This window comes from Hemibagrus wyckioides, linkage group LG06 (genome assembly GCF_019097595.1).
Source record: "Hemibagrus wyckioides isolate EC202008001 linkage group LG06, SWU_Hwy_1.0, whole genome shotgun sequence".
Lineage (NCBI taxonomy): Eukaryota > Metazoa > Chordata > Actinopteri > Siluriformes > Bagridae > Hemibagrus > Hemibagrus wyckioides.
In genome coordinates this window covers 26,782,681-26,802,992 of record NC_080715.1, presented here as the reverse complement: position 1 = coordinate 26,802,992, position 20,312 = coordinate 26,782,681, and the positions used below count along the sequence as shown (strand labels likewise).

At 46.4% G+C, this 20,312-nt stretch overlaps 17 non-coding genes across 17 annotated transcripts; all 17 read right to left on the bottom strand.

The window, feature by feature from the left end:
* Positions 1-3,766: 3,766 nt before the first annotated feature.
* trnap-agg (transfer RNA proline (anticodon AGG)) lies at positions 3,767-3,838 on the bottom strand. Its single transcript has one exon. It is a non-coding gene; the product is annotated as a tRNA-Pro (tRNA).
* A 2,072-nt stretch (positions 3,839-5,910) lies between these two features.
* trnap-ugg (transfer RNA proline (anticodon UGG)) lies at positions 5,911-5,982 on the bottom strand. The gene has a single exon. It is a non-coding gene; the product is annotated as a tRNA-Pro (tRNA).
* Positions 5,983-9,712: 3,730 nt separating this feature from the next.
* Positions 9,713-9,786, bottom strand: trnat-ugu (transfer RNA threonine (anticodon UGU)). The gene has a single exon. It is a non-coding gene; the product is annotated as a tRNA-Thr (tRNA).
* A 264-nt stretch (positions 9,787-10,050) lies between these two features.
* Positions 10,051-10,140, bottom strand: trnar-ucu (transfer RNA arginine (anticodon UCU)). The gene is given in 2 exon segments: positions 10,051-10,086; positions 10,104-10,140. It is a non-coding gene; the product is annotated as a tRNA-Arg (tRNA).
* Positions 10,141-10,841: 701 nt separating this feature from the next.
* trnat-agu (transfer RNA threonine (anticodon AGU)) lies at positions 10,842-10,915 on the bottom strand. Its single transcript has one exon. It is a non-coding gene; the product is annotated as a tRNA-Thr (tRNA).
* Positions 10,916-11,864: 949 nt separating this feature from the next.
* Positions 11,865-11,938, bottom strand: trnat-ugu (transfer RNA threonine (anticodon UGU)). Its single transcript has one exon. It is a non-coding gene; the product is annotated as a tRNA-Thr (tRNA).
* Positions 11,939-12,202: 264 nt separating this feature from the next.
* trnar-ucu (transfer RNA arginine (anticodon UCU)) lies at positions 12,203-12,292 on the bottom strand. Its single transcript is given in 2 exon segments — positions 12,203-12,238; positions 12,256-12,292. It is a non-coding gene; the product is annotated as a tRNA-Arg (tRNA).
* A 701-nt stretch (positions 12,293-12,993) lies between these two features.
* On the bottom strand, positions 12,994-13,067 carry trnat-agu (transfer RNA threonine (anticodon AGU)). Its single transcript has one exon. It is a non-coding gene; the product is annotated as a tRNA-Thr (tRNA).
* Positions 13,068-14,016: 949 nt separating this feature from the next.
* trnat-ugu (transfer RNA threonine (anticodon UGU)) lies at positions 14,017-14,090 on the bottom strand. The gene has a single exon. It is a non-coding gene; the product is annotated as a tRNA-Thr (tRNA).
* Positions 14,091-14,354: 264 nt separating this feature from the next.
* trnar-ucu (transfer RNA arginine (anticodon UCU)) lies at positions 14,355-14,444 on the bottom strand. The gene is given in 2 exon segments: positions 14,355-14,390; positions 14,408-14,444. It is a non-coding gene; the product is annotated as a tRNA-Arg (tRNA).
* Positions 14,445-15,145: 701 nt separating this feature from the next.
* trnat-agu (transfer RNA threonine (anticodon AGU)) lies at positions 15,146-15,219 on the bottom strand. Its single transcript has one exon. It is a non-coding gene; the product is annotated as a tRNA-Thr (tRNA).
* Positions 15,220-16,170: 951 nt separating this feature from the next.
* trnat-ugu (transfer RNA threonine (anticodon UGU)) lies at positions 16,171-16,244 on the bottom strand. The gene has a single exon. It is a non-coding gene; the product is annotated as a tRNA-Thr (tRNA).
* Positions 16,245-16,508: 264 nt separating this feature from the next.
* On the bottom strand, positions 16,509-16,598 carry trnar-ucu (transfer RNA arginine (anticodon UCU)). The gene is given in 2 exon segments: positions 16,509-16,544; positions 16,562-16,598. It is a non-coding gene; the product is annotated as a tRNA-Arg (tRNA).
* Positions 16,599-17,299: 701 nt separating this feature from the next.
* trnat-agu (transfer RNA threonine (anticodon AGU)) lies at positions 17,300-17,373 on the bottom strand. Its single transcript has one exon. It is a non-coding gene; the product is annotated as a tRNA-Thr (tRNA).
* Positions 17,374-18,324: 951 nt separating this feature from the next.
* trnat-ugu (transfer RNA threonine (anticodon UGU)) lies at positions 18,325-18,398 on the bottom strand. The gene has a single exon. It is a non-coding gene; the product is annotated as a tRNA-Thr (tRNA).
* A 264-nt stretch (positions 18,399-18,662) lies between these two features.
* On the bottom strand, positions 18,663-18,752 carry trnar-ucu (transfer RNA arginine (anticodon UCU)). The gene is given in 2 exon segments: positions 18,663-18,698; positions 18,716-18,752. It is a non-coding gene; the product is annotated as a tRNA-Arg (tRNA).
* Positions 18,753-19,682: 930 nt separating this feature from the next.
* On the bottom strand, positions 19,683-19,756 carry trnat-agu (transfer RNA threonine (anticodon AGU)). Its single transcript has one exon. It is a non-coding gene; the product is annotated as a tRNA-Thr (tRNA).
* Between the last annotated feature and the right edge of the window lie 556 nt (positions 19,757-20,312).

Sequence of the window (20,312 nt, the reverse complement as noted above, 5' to 3'; positions counted from 1 at the left end):
TTTATTTGTAATCAGCGCTGATACAAGAATTGAGATGCTCACACATCGTCCCAACAATCTCTGCCAGGGGAACTCCAACTACAGCCTTTATATACATTTTCCTTATCTCTCCAAATGTAACACGTCACTGGTTCTTTGCCAAGACAATCCCACCCATTTTCTTTTTGGACCTTTCTGGTTCTTTTTACACCATTATCTTCGAATTTACAACTTCTCGGATACCATTATAATTAAACTTTCCTTAATTATTATATTAAAAAATTGGGCGTTTCCGCCCCCACCAGTGGGATTGTCTTCGGCCTCACTCTCTCCAACACCTCATTCTTCCTCAGGAGACAGCATGGGTAAGTTCTCAGTTCTTCAGGGGCCAACACCCTTCTTTACTTTTTTCCTACATTACGCTCTACATTTCACGGCTTTTCTGATTTATCTGCTGTCTTCCACGTATGTAATCTAGATATTTCACCTGGTACCACCAACGCCGTCCAGCACGTGCTGCGTTTACTTCATAATGAGATCACTGCTGCTACCAGTGGTACAAGGTACCAGTGGAGTGAAGATGGGCCATGATAATCTAGGGTGCATCTCTGCCATTGATTGGTCCAAGTTTGGGAAGCCTGGTACCGCTGAGAAAGCTTGCCAGACTGACATCATTGATACAGCTGCTTGTTCTCCAAAGCCCTTGCAGCCTGTATGCAAGGCCCGCGACAGATCTACATGCTGCGTTAAGCCCTATATTGTTCTTAAGCTCAAATGATCTAACGAATAAACCTTACGTGAGAACTTACTCCTGCTGTCCCCTGATTATTTCACACAACATCAAACACACACCTCATACATATATCCTCAATTACAAAATTATCTCCCACATTAGCTTAAGCTTTTCTTCATTGCATTGCACAAAAAGATCAGACTTACCCTTCCCTGGCTGCTCACCTGTCCCTGACCAAACCAAACCTCATGTTTCTGTTTTCTCTTCTCCCCGCAATGTGCCCCGTCTTTGACCTCTACCTCTGCCATGGCCATGGCCCCTCCCCCTGTAAACATCTCCTTGAGCCTCAGATAATTGAACCATAATGAGACGATGTTTCATCTCTGTTCTTTTTTCTTTCCCTTTTTGTCTTTCAGTATTCCACAACTTTTCTGCATGCACAGCATGTTGTTCAATCAGAGATAACTTTCCAGTGTCCCAAGTAAGGCACGTTTGTTTGACGTTTCTTGCAATGTCCTCTTTTAATCCATTCATGAAACTATTTCTCAAGTGTGCCTCATAGGGTGTAATATCCACTGTGGCCAAGTCTGCTGGGCGGTCGAGGCCACTGTGAGCATCATGCACTTCTATTAATCGTGCAAGATATCTGGAGACTGTTTCTTTTTCTTCTTGTCTGCACATAGAGATTTTTGTCATGTCCATTCTTACTGGAAAAGCTTGGTTAAGAGCATCAGTCAGGCGCATTACTAATTCTCTGTATTCAACATTATCGGCATTATTCCAGTTTACATGACGCATCTGAATATTTCTCTCTGGCTAGTCAAAATGCATGCGCGACACATCAACGCTGAGTTCTCTCATCATGAGGCGTCGCAATTCATGGGCTGTGGGTCTGAATTCTCGGCAAAATCAGACTAGTTCATTACCGAACTTCCGACCTCCCACTTCTCTTGGATCTGGGAGTTGTTTCTGTGCGTCTTCTATGTCATTTGATCCCCATGGGTGATACACAAGAAGCGGTCCTCCCTCTGAAAGTAGTTGCAACATCAATATATACTACCATAGTATATAATTAGTTCCCAGAACTATTTATGTAACTTTACCGGTTCCCAGAACAATTGGCCAGAATCCAAGCTTAAATTCTGCCTACCTGAAGCCGATTGTCTGAAGATGGAAAGAGCGAGAGTTTAAATAAATTAAAATCTTACCACCTAATTCCAGATCCCTTCACTGGGGCAGTCTCTTGATTGTCCAGATCTCTCCCCACCAGTAGTCAATTGGTTTGACGAAGTAACCGTCTTCGGGTTGGTCTGGACCAGACCGATCAGGGATCAACCACGAGACTGGCACTCAGACGAGGGATCTCGGTGGGACCTTCAGAAATGTGGTGGCAAGTCTGCACTCTGACTTGAAATAATTGACAAATTACACACAGACACAATGGTGCAAGTTAAAGCAAAGAGATAAAAAGGAATTTTTATTTTGCCGTGGCAAAAGGCATATCAAACACAGTGAAATAAAATGACAGAGCGGAGAGGCAAAGCCCTCTTTCATGGGTCCCACTTATATAGAACATTTAGCTGCATCCTAAACCAAATGTATATGTGACCAACAGCACGAAACTCTTGTAGAATGGTACATCTCACTTCCATAAAAGGAGCTATAGCATATAGAAAGACAAGATGTACAATGTTCTTGCATTCAATGAGTAGAGTCGCTCCTGGTACTGACAGCCACCTGGTTAACATCTTCCTTGCCACACACACACACCAAAGTTCCTAAAGGCATACTTATTCATCTATGTTACTTATTAAAGTTTCCATTACTCGCTACATGCAGCTTTGCATGTTCTATCCATGGCCCCAAGACACGCCGAGGAGCTGAGTTGGCTAGGTTGCCATTGCCAGGTGTGAATGTGTCTTTCAGCATGGTGTCCTGTAACAGACTTCAATCCAAGGACTAGGGATAGATAGGCTCAAGGTTGGGGCACTAATTTTCAGAGGATGTTTTCAGAGGATACCTAGGGCCTTGCAGTACGATAAATCACTGCAGACTTTGCTCCAAGTAAAAGCATGTCTCTTTTGTTTGACTTGTTGAAGGTAGAGCTGTGCTGGTTTGCTCTGACTTAATCTCTATCACTACTGAACCTTTGTTTACCTGCTGCCCCTGTCTATGTTTTTATACAGTGCATCACATGTGGCATATGTTTATGCTTGAATTTCCTAGTGAGTGCACAACCTAGGGGCATGCAATAAGATAAATCACTGCAGACTTTGCTCCAAGTAAAAGCATGTCTCTTTTGTTTGACTTGTTGAAGGTAGAGCTGTGCTGGTTTGCTCTGACTTAATCTCTATCACTACTGAAACCTTTGCTTACCTGCTGCACTTTCTATTTTTGTGTACAGTGAATTTGTTTTTGGCACACGTTTGGGCTGGCATTTGTTGGTATCTGCACATCTTAGCGCCATGCAATAAGATCACTCACTGCAGATTTTGATCCAGATAAAAGCATGTCTCTTTTGCTTGACTTGATGAAGGAGGTCTAGCTGTGCTGTTTAACTGTGATGGGAAGTTGTGTGAAGTGGAAGTCACCAGGTTACATCTGCAACCTGATAGCAGTCTGTCGGGTAAGTTCTGAATCACCTATTTTTTGTTCAAATTTGCAATAGATAGTACACACACTAATGAGCTATTGCAGCTAATTAGTCAAGTAGATATGTAGTGATTTGATCTACCTTCAGCATCCCTGCTTCGATTCTGAGCCACAGATTACTCGCTACATGCAGCTTTGCATGTTCTATCCATGGCCCCAAGATACGCCGAGGAGCTGAGTTGGCTAGGTTGCCATTGCCAGGTGTGAATGTGTCTTTCAGCATGGTGTCCTGTAACAGACTTCAATCCAAGGACTAGGGATAGATAGGCTCAAGGTTGGGGCACTAATTTTCAGAGGATATTTGGTGGAATATGTCTTGGGATTTGAACCTCCTATCGACAATGTCCAAGCAGCCTGCACACCAACGTTTCCATTAATTTTGAGCCAGGCAGTCTAAAACCAGGGCTCGTCCGGGATTTGAACCCAGGACCTCTCGCACCCTAAGCGAGAATCATACCCCTAGACCAACGAGCCAGATAGCGCTGATTAGGACTTGCGCTGCACTGACAGACATTCACTGTACTGTACAACTTTAAGGCCTTCCTGTTCCTTTTGACACTGGGGTCGGAGCAAACGGAGGTCGCTTACACAAAGTCAAATTAACCACAAAGCAAGGGATCCTGTGGGTTTTGAACCTTTTTGGACCACTTGAGGACCCAGCAGCCATGTGTGAAACACTTAAGCAGGTCTTAGCTTGGGCCAAAGATGTCGTGAATTTCAGTTGACATGAGGAGTAAAAGCCACAAGTTCTGCATTCCAGAAGGACAAGTTAACAGGAAAAGGAGGGCTCGTCCGGGATTTGAACCCGGGACCTCTCGCACCCAAAGAGAGAAACATACCCCTAGACCAACAAGCCCGAACATCCCTACTTAGGGAGGGGGGGGCCGATGTGCTTATACAACTTATCTCTACCCTGCAAACGAACCTCTTGTGCTATACGCTCGTGCTAAACTTTTCAATTCACTTTTGCTGCAATAATTTCACTAAGTCCATTCTGTTGGATAGGAAAGGATGTCAATATTCAGTGGCAGGATCTCTGAGTTTCCTTTGTCCTCCTCATCCGTCTGCAAGGTCCTCTGTGTTTTTTCACCGGATCCAGGTTGCAATTGATTTGTCCTTCCTGGAACTTGCCTTCACAGAAAAGTGGCCTCTGTGTTAAAAAGACTAGCATCGATGTGCCCCTTTATCTCGATCACTACTGAACCTTTGTTTACCTGCTGCCCCTTTCTATGTTTTTATACAGTGCATCACATGTGGGATATGTTTATGCTTGAATTTCCTAGTGAGTGCACAACCTAGGGGCATGCAATAAGATAAATCACTGCAGACCTTGCTCCAAGTAAAAGCATGTCTCTTTTGTTTGACTTGTTGAAGGTAGAGCTGTGCTGGTTTGCTCTGACTTAATCTCTATCACTACTGAACCTTTGCTTACCTGCTGCACTTTCTATTTTTTTGTACAGTGAATTTGTTTTTGGCACACGTTTGTGCTGGCATTTGTTGGTATCTGCACATCTTAGCGCCATGCAATAAGATCACTCACTGCAGATTTTGATCCAGGTAAAAGCATGTCTCTTTTGCTTGACTTGATGAAGGTCAAGCTGTGCTGTTTAACTGTGACGGGAAGTTGTGTGAAGTGGAAGTCACCAGGTTACATCTGCAACCTGATAGCAGTCTGTCGGGTAAGTTCTGAATCACCTATTTTTTGTTCAAATTGCAATAGATAGTACACACACTAATGAGCTATTGCAGCTAATTAGTCAAGTAGATATGTAGTGCTTTGATCTACCTTCAGCATCCCTGCTTCGATTCTGAGCCACAGATTACTCGCTACATGCAGCTTTGCATGTTCTATCCATGGCCCCAAGACACGCCGAGGAGCTGAGTTGGCTAGGTTGCCATTGCCAGGTGTGAATGTGTCTTTCAGCATGGTGTCCTGTAACAGACTTCAATCCAAGGACTAGGGATAGATAGGCTCAAGGTTGGACGCTGCACTGACAGACATTCACTGTACTGTACAACTTTAAGGCCTTCCCGTTCCTTTTGACACTGGGGTCGGAGCAAACGGAGGTCGCTTACACAAAGTCAAATTAACCACAAAGCAAGGGATCCTGTGGGACTTGTTGAAGCTAGAGCTGTGCTGGTTTGCTCTGACTTAATCTCTATCACTACTGAACCTTTGCTTACCTGCTGCACTTTCTATTTTTTTGTACAGTGAATTTGTTTTTGGCACACGTTTGTACACGATAGCGCTGACTAGGGCTTGTGCTGCACTGACAGACATTCACTGTACTGTACAACTTTAAGGCCTTCCCGTTCCTTTTGACTGGGGTCGGAGCAAACGGAGGTCGCTTACACAAAGTCATGTTAACCACAAAGCAAGGGATCCTCTGGGTTTTGAACCTTTTTGGACCACTTGACCCAGCAGTCAAGTGTGAAACACTTAAGCAGGTCTTAGCTTGGGCCAAAGATGTCGTGAATTTCAGTTGACACGAGGAGTAAAAGCCACAAGTTCTGCATTCCAGAAGGACAAGTTAACAGGAATAGGAGGGCTCGTCCGGGATTTGAACCCGGGACCTCTCGCACCCAAAGCGAGAATCATACCCCTAGACCAACGAGCCAGAACGCCCTTGCTTAGAAGGCTGATGCGCTTATACAATTTATCTCTACCCTGCAGACGAACCTCTTGTTCTATACGCTCGTGCTAAACTTTTCAATTCACTTTTGCTGCAATAATTTCACTAAGTCCATTCTGTTGGATAGGAAAGGATGTCAATATTCAGTGGCAGGATCTCTGAGTTTCCTTTGTCCTCCTCATCTGTCTGCAAGGTCCTCTGTGTTTTTTCACCGGATCCGGGTTGCAATTGATTTGTCCTTCCTGGAACTTGCCTTCACAGAAAAGTGGCCTCTGTGTTAAAAAGACTAGCATCGATGTGCCCCTTTATCTCTATCACTAGTGAACCTTTGTTTACCTGCTGCCCCTTTCTATGTTTTTATACAGTGCATCACATGTGGCATATGTTTATGCTTGAATTTCCTAGTGAGTGCACAACCTAGGGGCATGCAATAAGATAAATCACTGCAGACTTTGCTCCAAGTAAAAGCATGTCTCTTTTGTTTGACTTCTTGAAGGTAGAGCTGTGCTGGTTTGCTCTGACTTAATCTCTATCACTACTGACTTAATCTCTATCACTACCTGCTGCACTTTCTATTTTTTTGTACAGTGAATTTGTTTTTGGCACACGTTTGTGCTGGCATTTGTTGGTATCTGCACATCTTAGCGCCATGCAATAAGATCACTCACTGCAGATTTTGATCCAGGTAAAAGCATGTCTCTTTTGCTTGACTTGATGAAGGTCTAGCTGTGCTGTTTAACTGTGATGGGAAGTTGTGTGAAGTGGAAGTCACCAGGTTACATCTGCAACCTGATAGCAGTCTGTCGGGTAAGTTCTGAATCACCTATTTTTTGTTCAAATTTGCAATAGATAGTACACACACTAATGAGCTATTGCAGCTAATTAGTCAAGTAGATATTGTGGGAGATAATTTTGTAAATGAGAGTATATGTATGAGGTATGTGTGAAATAATCAGGGGGACAGCAGGAGTGAGTTCTCAGGTAAGGTTTATTCGTTAGGTCGTTTGAGCTTAAGAACAATATAAGGTTTAACACGGCATGTTGGCCTGTCACGGGCCTTGCACACAGGCTGCAAGGGCTTTGAAGAACAAATAGTTGTATCGATGATGTCAGTCTGGCAGGCTTTCTCTGCGGTACCAGGCTTTCCAAACTTGGACCAATCAATGGCAGAGACGCACCCTAGATTGTTATGGTCAATCTTCGCTCCACTGGTACCTTGAGCGGTAGTGATGTCATCATGAAGTAAACGGAGTCGGTGCTGGATGGCAATGGTGGTACCAGCCGAAATATCTAGAGTACATACATAGAAGACAGCGGATAAATCAGAAAATCCGTGAGGTGTAGAGGTTAATAAAAGAAAGGGTGTTGGCCCCTGGAGAACTGAGAACTTACCCATGCTGTCTCCTGAAGAAGAATGAGGTATTGGCGAGAGTGAGGCCGAAGACAATCCCACTGGTGGGGGCGGAAACGCCCAATTTTTAATATAATGATTCAGGAAAGTTTAATTATAATGGTATTCAAAAAGTTGTAAATTCAAAGATAATGGTGTAAAAAAGAATCTAAAAGGTCTAAAAACAAGACAGATGGGTGGGATTGTCTAGGCAAAGAACCAGTGACGCGTTGCATGTAGTTGGAGTTCCCCGTGGAGAGGTTGTTGGGATGTTCATGCGTGAGCATCTCAATTCTTGTGTCAGCGCTGATTACAAAATAAAATCTCTTATCTGCATTCATCTAGTCTGCTTGATTGGCTTATTTAGTTTTGAGGCCTTACTAACTATGAGTCTCACTTAGACTGAGCTGTCGGGTCAGTGTGGAGCTGGAGTCAGATTTTAGTAGTGAGTACAATAGATTTTTATTCCACAATATGTAGTGCTTTGATCTACCTTCAGCATCCCTGCTTCGATTCTGAGCCACAGATTACTCGCTACATGCAGCTTTGCATGTTCTATCCATGGCCCCAAGACACGCCGAGGAGCTGAGTTGGCTAGGTTGCCAATGCCAGGTGTGAATGTGTCTTTCAGCATGGTGTCCTGTAACAGACTTCAATCCAAGGACTAGGGATAGATAGGCTCAAGGGTGGGGCACTAATTTTCAGAGGATGTTTTCAGAGGATACCTAGGGCCTTGCAGTATGATAAATCACTGCAGACTTTGCTCCAAGTGAAAGCATGTCTCTTTTGTTTGAATTGTTGAAGGTAGAGCTGTGCTGGTTTGCTCTGACTTAATCTCTATCACTACTGAACCTTTGTTTACCTGCTGCCCCTTTCTATGTTTTTATACAGTGCATCACATGTGGCATATGTTTATGCTTGAATTTCCTAGTGAGTGCACAACCTAGGGGCATGCAATAAGATAAATCACTGCAGACTTTGCTCCAAGTAAAAGCATGTCTCTTTTGTTTGACTTGTTGAAGGTAGAGCTGTGCTGGTTTGCTCTGACTTAATCTCTATCACTACTGAAACCTTTGCTTACCTGCTGCACTTTCTATTTTTGTGTACAGTGAATTTGTTTTTGGCACACGTTTGGGCTGGCATTTGTTGGTATCTGCACATCTTAGCGCCATGCAATAAGATCACTCACTGCAGATTTTGATCCAGATAAAAGCATGTCTCTTTTGCTTGACTTGATGAAGGAGGTCTAGCTGTGCTGTTTAACTGTGATGGGAAGTTGTGTGAAGTGGAAGTCACCAGGTTACATCTGCAACCTGATAGCAGTCTGTCGGGTAAGTTCTGAATCACCTATTTTTTGTTCAAATTTGCATTAGATAGTACACACACTAATGAGCTATTGCAGCTAATTAGTCAAGTAGATATGTAGTGCTTTGATCTACCTTCAGCATCCCTGCTTCGATTCTGAGCCACAGATTACTCGCTACATGCAGCTTTGCATGTTCTATCCATGGCCCCAAGACACGCCGAGGAGCTGAGTTGGCTAGGTTGCCATTGCCAGGTGTGAATGTGTCTTTCAGCATGGTGTCCTGTAACAGACTTCAATCCAAGGACTAGGGATAGATAGGCTCAAGGTTGGGGCACTAATTTTCAGAGGATGTTTTCAGAGGATACCTAGGGCCTTGCAGTACGATAAATCACTGCAGACTTTGCTCCAAGTAAAAGCATGTCTCTTTTGTTTGACTTGTTGAAGGTAGAGCTGTGCTGGTTTGCTCTGACTTAATCTCTATCACTACTGAAACCTTTGCTTACCTGCTGCACCTTCTATTTTTTTGTAGAGTGAATTTGTTTTTGGCACACGTTTGTGCTGGCATTTGTTGGTGTCTGCACATCTTAGCGCCATGCAATAAGATCACTCACTGCAGATTTTGATCCAGGTAAAAGCATGTCTCTTTTGCTTGACTTGATGAAGGTCAAGCTGTGCTGTTTAACTGTGACGGGAAGTTGTGTGAAGTGGAAGTCACCAGGTTACATCTGCAACCTGATAGCAGTCTGTCGGGTAAGTTCTGAATCACCTATTTTTTGTTCAAATTGCAATAGGACCTCTCACACCCAAAGCGAGAATCATACCCCTAGACCAATGAGGCCAAGCCCTGAAAAACAAACCCACACCATGATGCCACCTCCACCAAACTTTACACTTGGCACAATGCAGGCAGGCAAGTACAGTTCTTCTGGCAACATACTGTTCTTGAGCTAATCTGAAGACGTAGCAGGTCACATCTACTTTCAGCAAAGAGATGGAAGGCATAGTTTCCACACCGCCACAGGCACTGCTGGGATTTGAACCCAGGATCTCCTGTTTACAAGACAGGCGCGTTTACCAACTAAGCCACAGCGCCACAGACCACGCTTAAGCACCTGTGATTTGCTTAAAACCACTGACTATTTATTGATCCTGCGAAGGCACGCATGTCCGAATGCTCCTACTACAAGTGATGTGAGGCTGGCTTGGATCCTGGACCTGTGAGCAAGCAATCACAAACATGTATGGATCAGCAGCCATTCCACAGCAGGTTGCCGATACTCTCTTATCTCTGGCCAGAGCCTTGGCACACCCATCAACAACAGAACTGCTTACAGGCACAGCTAACCTTCAAATCAAACGACTCTGGTGGGACTCGAACCCACAACCTTTGAATGGCCACGCCGACGGGCCTAGAAGTCCAACGCGCTATCCATTGCGCCACAGAGCCGGAAGCTGCCTCCTGGAGTGCTGTGTCTTCTCAGCTTCATCCAAATTCCTGGACAACCTAGTGCTTGCCCGTTCATTAGACAGCTGCGTTTCTGCGTTTCTGGCAACTGAAATCAGCATGCAGCACAGGCCAGACAGGACCCGAACGCAAAAGCATTTTCTCTCACCAATGCAATGCCTAGGAGCAAAGAACCCACAAGGAATGAATAGCCTCAACTACGAGCCTGGAAGTCTAATGGGCTATCCATTTTACCACAGAGCCTTCAGATGCTTTCCGGCATGGTGTTTCTTCTCAGGCTCATCCAAGTTCACGGACCACATAGTGTTTGCCTGTTCAAGGGATAGCTGCTTTTCTGTTGATGGCCGCCCACATGACCTGAATGGATACAAAGGATTTCTTTCACCTATGCAATGCCTAGGATCCCACAAGGATTGAACAGCCTCAACAATGAGACTAGAAGTCTAACAGCTATCAAGTTCACCACAGAGCCTACAGGTGCTCGACGGCATGGTGTTTCTTATCAGGTTCAGCCAAGTTCACTGAACGCATAGTGTTTGCCTGTTCGTTGGACAGCTGAATCTCTGTTAGTGGCATGCGACATTACCTGAACCCACGAGCCTTTCTCTCACCTAGGCATTGCGTAAGACCCTGGAGTGTAAGAAAGGGCTCGATGGCACAGCTTCTGCACCAACATACAAGTCAGGCACTGCTGGGATTCGGACCCAGGATCTCCTGTTTACTAGACAGGCGCTTTAACCAACTAAGCCACAGCGCCACGGGCCGGTCCCTCAGCCGCACTAGTGCCTGCCATGTGCATAGCCTCACCTGTCGGCTGACTTGAGGCACATGCAAAATACAAGGAGCAGGCAGAACATCCGTTCGACCATTTATTGGATGCAAATTCTTTAATGTCAGATTCAAAACAGCTAGCCTAATCATCCTGAACAAATGCTGATCCTGCAGAGGCATGCATGTCCGAATGCTTCTACTACTATTCTTATGAGGCTAACTTGGATCTGGACCTATGAGCAATCACAAACATACGCTATATTGCCAAAAGTATTGGGACATCTGACTTTACATGCACACAAACTTTAATGGCGTCCCATTCTTAACCCGTAGGGTTTAATATGGAGTTGTCCCGTCCTTTGAAGATATAACAGCTTCAAGTCTTCTGGGAAGGCTTTCCACAAGGTTTAGAAGTGTGTTTATGGGAATCTTTGACCATTCCTCTAGAAGCGCATTTTTGAGGTCAGGCACTGATGTGATGAGAAGGCCTGGCTCGCAGTATCCACTCTAATTCATCCCAAAGGTGTTCGTTCGGGTTGGCGTCAGGACTCTGTGCAGGCCAGTCCAGTTCCTCCACACCAAACTCGCTCATCCATGTCTTTATGGACCCTGCTTTGTGCACTGGTGCGCAGTCATGTTGGAACAGGAAGAGCCAATGCCAAAACTGTTCCAACAAAGTTGGGAGCATGAAATTGTCCAAAATGCCTTGGTATGGTGAAGCATTTACGTCTTCCTTTCACTGGAACTAAGGGGCCAAGCCCTGAAAAACAAACCCACACCATGATGCCACCTCCACCAAACTTTACACTTGGCACAATGCGGGCAGGCAAGTACAGTTCTTCTGGCAACGTATTGTTCTTGAGCTAATCTGAAGACGTAGCAGGTCACATCTACTTTCAGCAAAGAGATGGAAGGCATAGTTTCCACACCGCCACAGGCACTGCTGGGATTTGAACCCAGGATCTCCTGTTTACAAGACAGGCGCGTTTACCAACTAAGCCACAGCGCCACAGACCACGCTTAAGCACCTGTGATTTGCTTAAAACCACTGACTATTTATTGATCCTGCGAAGGCACGCATGTCCGAATGCTCCTACTACAAGTGATGTGAGGCTGGCTTGGATCCTGGACCTGTGAGCAAGCAATCACAAACATGTATGGATCAGCAGCCATTCCACAGCAGGTTGCCGATACTCTCTTATCTCTGGCCAGAGCCTTGGCACACCCATCAACAACAGAACTGCTTACAGGCACAGCTAACCTTCAAATCAAACGACTCTGGTGGGACTCGAACCCACAACCTTTGAATGGCCACGCCGACGGGCCTAGAAGTCCAACGCGCTATCCATTGCGCCACAGAGCCGGAAGCTGCCTCCTGGAGTGCTGTGTCTTCTCAGCTTCATCCAAATTCCTGGACAACCTAGTGCTTGCCCGTTCATTAGACAGCTGCGTTTCTGCGTTTCTGGCAACTGAAATCAGCATGCAGCACAGGCCAGACAGGACCCGAACGCAAAAGCATTTTCTCTCACCAATGCAATGCCTAGGAGCAAAGAACCCACAAGGAATGAATAGCCTCAACTACGAGCCTGGAAGTCTAATGGGCTATCCATTTTACCACAGAGCCTTCAGATGCTTTCCGGCATGGTGTTTCTTCTCAGGCTCATCCAAGTTCACGGACCACATAGTGTTTGCCTGTTCAAGGGATAGCTGCTTTTCTGTTGATGGCCGCCCACATGACCTGAATGGATACAAAGGATTTCTCTCACCTATGCAATGCCTAGGATCCCACAAGGATTGAACAGCCTCAACAATGAGACTAGAAGTCTAACAGCTATCAAGTTCACCACAGAGCCTACAGGTGCTCGACGGCATGGTGTTTCTTATCAGGTTCAGCCAAGTTCACTGAACGCATAGTGTTTGCCTGTTCGTTGGACAGCTGAATCTCTGTTAGTGGCATGCGACATTACCTGAACCCACGAGCCTTTCTCTCACCTACGCATTGCGTAAGACCCTGGAGTGTAAGAAAGGGCTCGATGGCACAGCTTCTGCACCAACATACAAGTCAGGCACTGCTGGGATTCGGACCCAGGATCTCCTGTTTACTAGACAGGCGCTTTAACCAACTAAGCCACAGCGCCACGGGCCGGTCCCTCAGCCGCACTAGTGCCTGCCATGTGCATAGCCTCACCTGTCGGCTGACTTGAGGCACATGCAAAATACAAGGAGCAGGCAGAACATCCGTTCGACCATTTATTGGATGCAAATTCTTTAATGTCAGATTCAAAACAGCTAGCCTAATCATCCTGAACAAATGCTGATCCTGCAGAGGCATGCATGTCCGAATGCTTCTACTACTATTCTTATGAGGCTAACTTGGATCTGGACCTATGAGCAATCACAAACATACGCTATATTGCCAAAAGTATTGGGACATCTGACTTTACATGCACACAAACTTTAATGGCGTCCCATTCTTAACCCGTAGGGTTTAATATGGAGTTGTCCCGTCCTTTGAAGATATAACAGCTTCAAGTCTTCTGGGAAGGCTTTCCACAAGGTTTAGAAGTGTGTTTATGGGAATCTTTGACCATTCCTCTAGAAGCGCATTTTTGAGGTCAGGCACTGATGTGATGAGAAGGCCTGGCTCGCAGTATCCACTCTAATTCATCCCAAAGGTGTTCGTTCGGGTTGGCGTCAGGACTCTGTGCAGGCCAGTCCAGTTCCTCCACACCAAACTCGCTCATCCATGTCTTTATGGACCCTGCTTTGTGCACTGGTGCGCAGTCATGTTGGAACAGGAAGAGCCAATGCCAAAACTGTTCCAACAAAGTTGGGAGCATGAAATTGTCCAAAATGCTTTGGTATGGTGAAGCATTTACGTCTTCCTTTCACTGGAACTAAGGGGCCAAGCCCTGAAAAACAAACCCACACCATGATGCCTCCTCCACCAAACTTTACACTTGGCACAATGCGGGCAGGCAAGTACAGTTCTTCTGGCAACGTATTGTTCTTGAGCTAATCTGAAGACGTAGCAGGTCACATCTACTTTCAGCAAAGAGATGGAAGGCATAGTTTCCACACCGCCACAGGCACTGCTGGGATTTGAACCCAGGATCTCCTGTTTACAAGACAGGCGCGTTTACCAACTAAGCCACAGCGCCACAGACCACGCTTAAGCACCTGTGATTTGCTTAAAACCACTGACTATTTATTGATCCTGCGAAGGCACGCATGTCCGAATGCTCCTACTACAAGTGATGTGAGGCTGGCTTGGATCCTGGACCTGTGAGCAAGCAATCACAAACATGTATGGATCAGCAGCCATTCCACAGCAGGTTGCCGATACTCTCTTATCTCTGGCCAGAGCCTTGGCACACCCATCAACAACAGAACTGCTTACAGGCACAGCTAACCTTCAAATCAAACGACTCTGGTGGGACTCGAACCCACAACCTTTGAATGGCCACGCCGACGGGCCTAGAAGTCCAACGCGCTATCCATTGCGCCACAGAGCCGGAAGCTGCCTCCTGGAGTGCTGTGTCTTCTCAGCTTCATCCAAATTCCTGGACAACCTAGTGCTTGCCCGTTCATTAGACAGCTGCGTTTCTGCGTTTCTGGCAACTGAAATCAGCATGCAGCACAGGCCAGACAGGACCCGAAAGCAAAAGCATTTTCTCTCACCAATGCAATGCCTAGGAGCAAAGAACCCACAAGGAATGAATAGCCTCAACTACGAGCCTGGAAGTCTAATGGGCTATCCATTTTACCACAGAGCCTTCAGATGCTTTCCGGCATGGTGTTTCTTCTCAGGCTCATCCAAGTTCACGGACCACATAGTGTTTGCCTGTTCAAGGGATAGCTGCTTTTCTGTTGATGGCCGCCCACATGACCTGAATGGATACAAAGGATTTCTCTCACCTATGCAATGCCTAGGATCCCACAAGGATTGAACAGCCTCAACAATGAGACTAGAAGTCTAACAGCTATCAAGTTCACCACAGAGCCTACAGGTGCTCGACGGCATGGTGTTTCTTATCAGGTTCAGCCAAGTTCACTGAACGCATAGTGTTTGCCTGTTCGTTGGACAGCTGAATCTCTGTTAGTGGCATGCGACATTTCCTGAACCCACGAGCCTTTCTCTCACCTACGCATTGCGTAAGACCCTGGAGTGTAAGAAAGGGCTCGATGGCACAGCTTCTGCACCAACATACAAGTCAGGCACTGCTGGGATTCGGACCCAGGATCTCCTGTTTACTAGACAGGCGCTTTAACCAACTAAGCCACAGCGCCACGGGCCGTTCTCTCAGCCGCACTAGTGCCTGCCATGTGCATAGCCTCACCTGTCGGCTGACTTGAGGCACATGCAAAATACAAGGAGCAGGCAGAACATCCGTTCGACCATTTATTGGATGCAAATTCTTTAATGTCAGATTCAAAACAGCTAGCCTAATCATCCTGAACAAATGCTGATCCTGCAGAGGCATGCATGTCCGAATGCTTCTACTACTATTCTTATGAGGCTAACTTGGATCTGGACCTATGAGCAATCACAAACATACGCTATATTGCCAAAAGTATTGGGACATCTGACTTTACATGCACACAAACTTTAATGGCGTCCCATTCTTAACCCGTAGGGTTTAATATGGAGTTGTCCCGTCCTTTGAAGATATAACAGCTTCAAGTCTTCTGGGAAGGCTTTCCACAAGGTTTAGAAGTGTGTTTATGGGAATCTTTGACCATTCCTCTAGAAGCGCATTTTTGAGGTCAGGCACTGATGTTGGATGAGAAGGCCTGGCTCGCAGTATCCACTCTAATTCATCCCAAAGGTGTTCGTTCGGGTTGGCGTCAGGACTCTGTGCAGGCCAGTCCAGTTCCTCCACACCAAACTCGCTCATCCATGTCTTTATGGACCTTGCTTTGTGCACTGGTGCGCAGTCATGTTGGAACAGGAAGAGCCAATGCCAAAACTGTTCCAACAAAGTTGGGAGCATGAAATTGTCCAAAATGCCTTGGTATGGTGAAGCATTTACGTCTTCCTTTCACTGGAACTAAGGGGCCAAGCCCTGAAAAACAAACCCACACCATGATGCCACCTCCACCAAACTTTACACTTGGCACAATGCGGGCAGGCAAGTACAGTTCTTCTGGCAACGTACTGTTCTTGAGCTAATCTGAAGACGTAGCAGGTCACATCTACTTTCAGCAAAGAGATGGAAGGCATAGTTTCCACACCGCCACAGGCACTGCTGGGATTTGAACCCAGGATCTCCTGTTTACAAGACAGGCGCGTTTACCAACTAAGCCACAGCGCCACAGACCACGCTTAAGCACCTGTGATTTGCTTAAAACCACTGACTATTTATTGATCCTGCGAAGGCACGCATGTCCGAATGCTCCTACTACAAGTGATGTGAGGCTGGCTTGGATCCTGGACCTGTGAGCAAGCAATCACAAACATGTATGGATCAGCAGCCATTCCACAGCAGGTTGCCGATACTCTCTTATCTCTGGCCAGAGCCTTGGCACACCCATCAACAACAGAACTGCTTACAGGCACAGCTAACCTTCAAATCAAACGACTCTGGTGGGACTCGAACCCACAACCTTTGAATGGCCACGCCGACGGGCCTAGAAGTCCAACGCGCTATCCATTGCGCCACAGAGCCGGAAGCTGCCTCCTGGAGTGCTGTGTCTTCTCAGCTTCATCCAAATTCCTGGACAACCTAGTGCTTGCCCGTTCATTAGACAGCTGCGTTTCTGCGTTTCTGGCAACTGAAATCAGCATGCAGCACAGGCCAGACAGGACCCGAACGCAAAAGCATTTTCTCTCACCAATGCAATGCCTAGGAGCAAAGAACCCACAAGGAATGAATAGCCTCAACTACGAGCCTGGAAGTCTAATGGGCTATCCATTTTACCACAGAGCCTTCAGATGCTTTCCGGCATGGTGTTTCTTCTCAGGCTCATCCAAGTTCACGGACCACATAGTGTTTGCCTGTTCAAGGGATAGCTGCTTTTCTGTTGATGGCCGCCCACATGACCTGAATGGATACAAAGGATTTCTCTCACCTATGCAATGCCTAGGATCCCACAAGGATTGAACAGCCTCAACAATGAGACTAGAAGTCTAACAGCTATCAAGTTCACCACAGAGCCTACAGGTGCTCGACGGCATGGTGTTTCTTATCAGGTTCAGCCAAGTTCACTGAACGCATAGTGTTTGCCTGTTCGTTGGACAGCTGAATCTCTGTTAGTGGCATGCGACATTACCTGAACCCACGAGCCTTTCTCTCACCTACGCATTGCGTAAGACCCTGGAGTGTAAGAAAGGGCTCGATGGCACAGCTTCTGCACCAACATACAAGTCAGGCACTGCTGGGATTCGGACCCAGGATCTCCTGTTTACTAGACAGGCGCTTTAACCAACTAAGCCACAGCGCCATGGGCCGGTCCCTCAGCCGCACTAGTGCCTGCCATGTGCATAGCCTCACCTGTCGGCTGACTTGAGGCACATGCAAAATACAAGGAGCAGGCAGAACATCCGTTCGACCATTTATTGGATGCAAATTCTTTAATGTCAGATTCAAAACAGCTAGCCTAATCATCCTGAACAAATGCTGATCCTGCAGAGGCATGCATGTCCGAATGCTTCTACTACTATTCTTATGAGGCTAACTTGGATCTGGACCTATGAGCAATCACAAACATACGCTATATTGCCAAAAGTATTGGGACATCTGACTTTACATGCACACAAACTTTAATGGCGTCCCATTCTTAACCCGTAGGGTTTAATATGGAGTTGTCCCGTCCTTTGAAGATATAACAGCTTCAAGTCTTCTGGGAAGGCTTTCCACAAGGTTTAGAAGTGTGTTTATGGGAATCTTTGACCATTCCTCTAGAAGCGCATTTTTGAGGTCAGGCACTGATGTTGGATGAGAAGGCCTGGCTCGCAGTATCCACTCTAATTCATCCCAAAGGTGTTCGTTCGGGTTGGCGTCAGGACTCTGTGCAGGCCAGTCCAGTTCCTCCACACCAAACTCGCTCATCCATGTCTTTATGGACCTTGCTTTGTGCACTGGTGCGCAGTCATGTTGGAACAGGAAGAGCCAATGCCAAAACTGTTCCAACAAAGTTGGGAGCATGAAATTGTCCAAAATGCCTTGGTATGGTGAAGCATTTACGTCTTCCTTTCACTGGAACTAAGGGGCCAAGCCCTGAAAAACAAATCCACACCATGATGCCACCTCCACCAAACTTTACACTTGGCACAATGCAGGCAGGCAAGTACAGTTCTTCTGGCAACGTACTGTTCTTGAGCTAATCTGAAGACGTAGCAGGTCACATCTACTTTCAGCAAAGAGATGGAAGGCATAGTTTCCACACCGCCACAGGCACTGCTGGGATTTGAACCCAGGATCTCCTGTTTACAAGACAGGCGCGTTTACCAACTAAGCCACAGCGCCACAGACCACGCTTAAGCACCTGTGATTTGCTTAAAACCACTGACTATTTATTGATCCTGCGAAGGCACGCATGTCCGAATGCTCCTACTACAAGTGATGTGAGGCTGGCTTGGATCCTGGACCTGTGAGCAAGCAATCACAAACATGTATGGATCAGCAGCCATTCCACAGCAGGTTGCCGATACTCTCTTATCTCTGGCCAGAGCCTTGGCACACCCATCAACAACAGAACTGCTTACAGGCACAGCTAACCTTCAAATCAAACGACTCTGGTGGGACTCGAACCCACAACCTTTGAATGGCCACGCCGACGGGCCTAGAAGTCCAACGCGCTATCCATTGCGCCACAGAGCCGGAAGCTGCCTCCTGGAGTGCTGTGTCTTCTCAGCTTCATCCAAATTCCTGGACAACCTAGTGCTTGCCCGTTCATTAGACAGCTGCGTTTCTGCGTTTCTGGCAACTGAAATCAGCATGCAGCACAGGCCAGACAGGACCCGAACGCAAAAGCATTTTCTCTCACCAATGCAATGCCTAGGAGCAAAGAACCCACAAGGAATGAATAGCCTCAACTACGAGCCTGGAAGTCTAATGGGCTATCCATTTTACCACAGAGCCTTCAGATGCTTTCCGGCATGGTGTTTCTTCTCAGGCTCATCCAAGTTCACGGACCACATAGTGTTTGCCTGTTCAAGGGATAGCTGCTTTTCTGTTGATGGCCGCCCACATGACCTGAATGGATACAAAGGATTTCTCTCACCTATGCAATGCCTAGGATCCCACAAGGATTGAACAGCCTCAACAATGAGACTAGAAGTCTAACAGCTATCAAGTTCACCACAGAGCCTACAGGTGCTCGACGGCATGGTGTTTCTTATCAGGTTCATCCAAGTTCACGGACCACATAGTGTTTGCCTGTTCAAGGGATAGCTGCTTTTCTGTTGATGGCCGCCCACATGACCTGAATGGATACAAAGGATTTCTCTCACCTATGCAATGCCTAGGATCCCACAAGGATTGAACAGCCTCAACAATGAGACTAGAAGTCTAACAGCTATCAAGTTCACCACAGAGCCTACAGGTGCTCGACGGCATGGTGTTTCTTATCAGGTTCAGCCAAGTTCACTGAACGCATAGTGTTTGCCTGTTCGTTGGACAGCTGAATCTCTGTTAGTGGCATGCGACATTACCTGAACCCACGAGCCTTTCTCTCACCTACGCATTGCGTAAGACCCTGGAGTGTAAGAAAGGGCTCGATGGCACAGCTTCTGCACCAACATACAAGTCAGGCACTGCTGGGATTCGGACCCAGGATCTCCTGTTTACTAGACAGGCGCTTTAACCAACTAAGCCACAGCGCCACGGGCCGGTCCCTCAGCCGCACTAGTGCCTGCCATGTGCATAGCCTCACCTGTCGGCTGACTTGAGGCACATGCAAAATACAAGGAGCAGGCAGAACATCCGTTCGACCATTTATTGGATGCAAATTCTTTAATGTCAGATTCAAAACAGCTAGCCTAATCATCCTGAACAAATGCTGATCCTGCAGAGGCATGCATGTCCGAATGCTTCTACTACTATTCTTATGAGGCTAACTTGGATCTGGACCTATGAGCAATCACAAACATACGCTATATTGCCAAAAGTATTGGGACATCTGACTTTACATGCACACAAACTTTAATGGCGTCCCATTCTTAACCCGTAGGGTTTAATATGGAGTTGTCCCGTCCTTTGAAGATATAACAGCTTCAAGTCTTCTGGGAAGGCTTTCCACAAGGTTTAGAAGTGTGTTTATGGGAATCTTTGACCATTCCTCTAGAAGCGCATTTTTGAGGTCAGGCACTGATGTTGGATGAGAAGGCCTGGCTCACAGTATCCACTCTAATTCATCCCAAAGGTGTTCGTTCGGGTTGG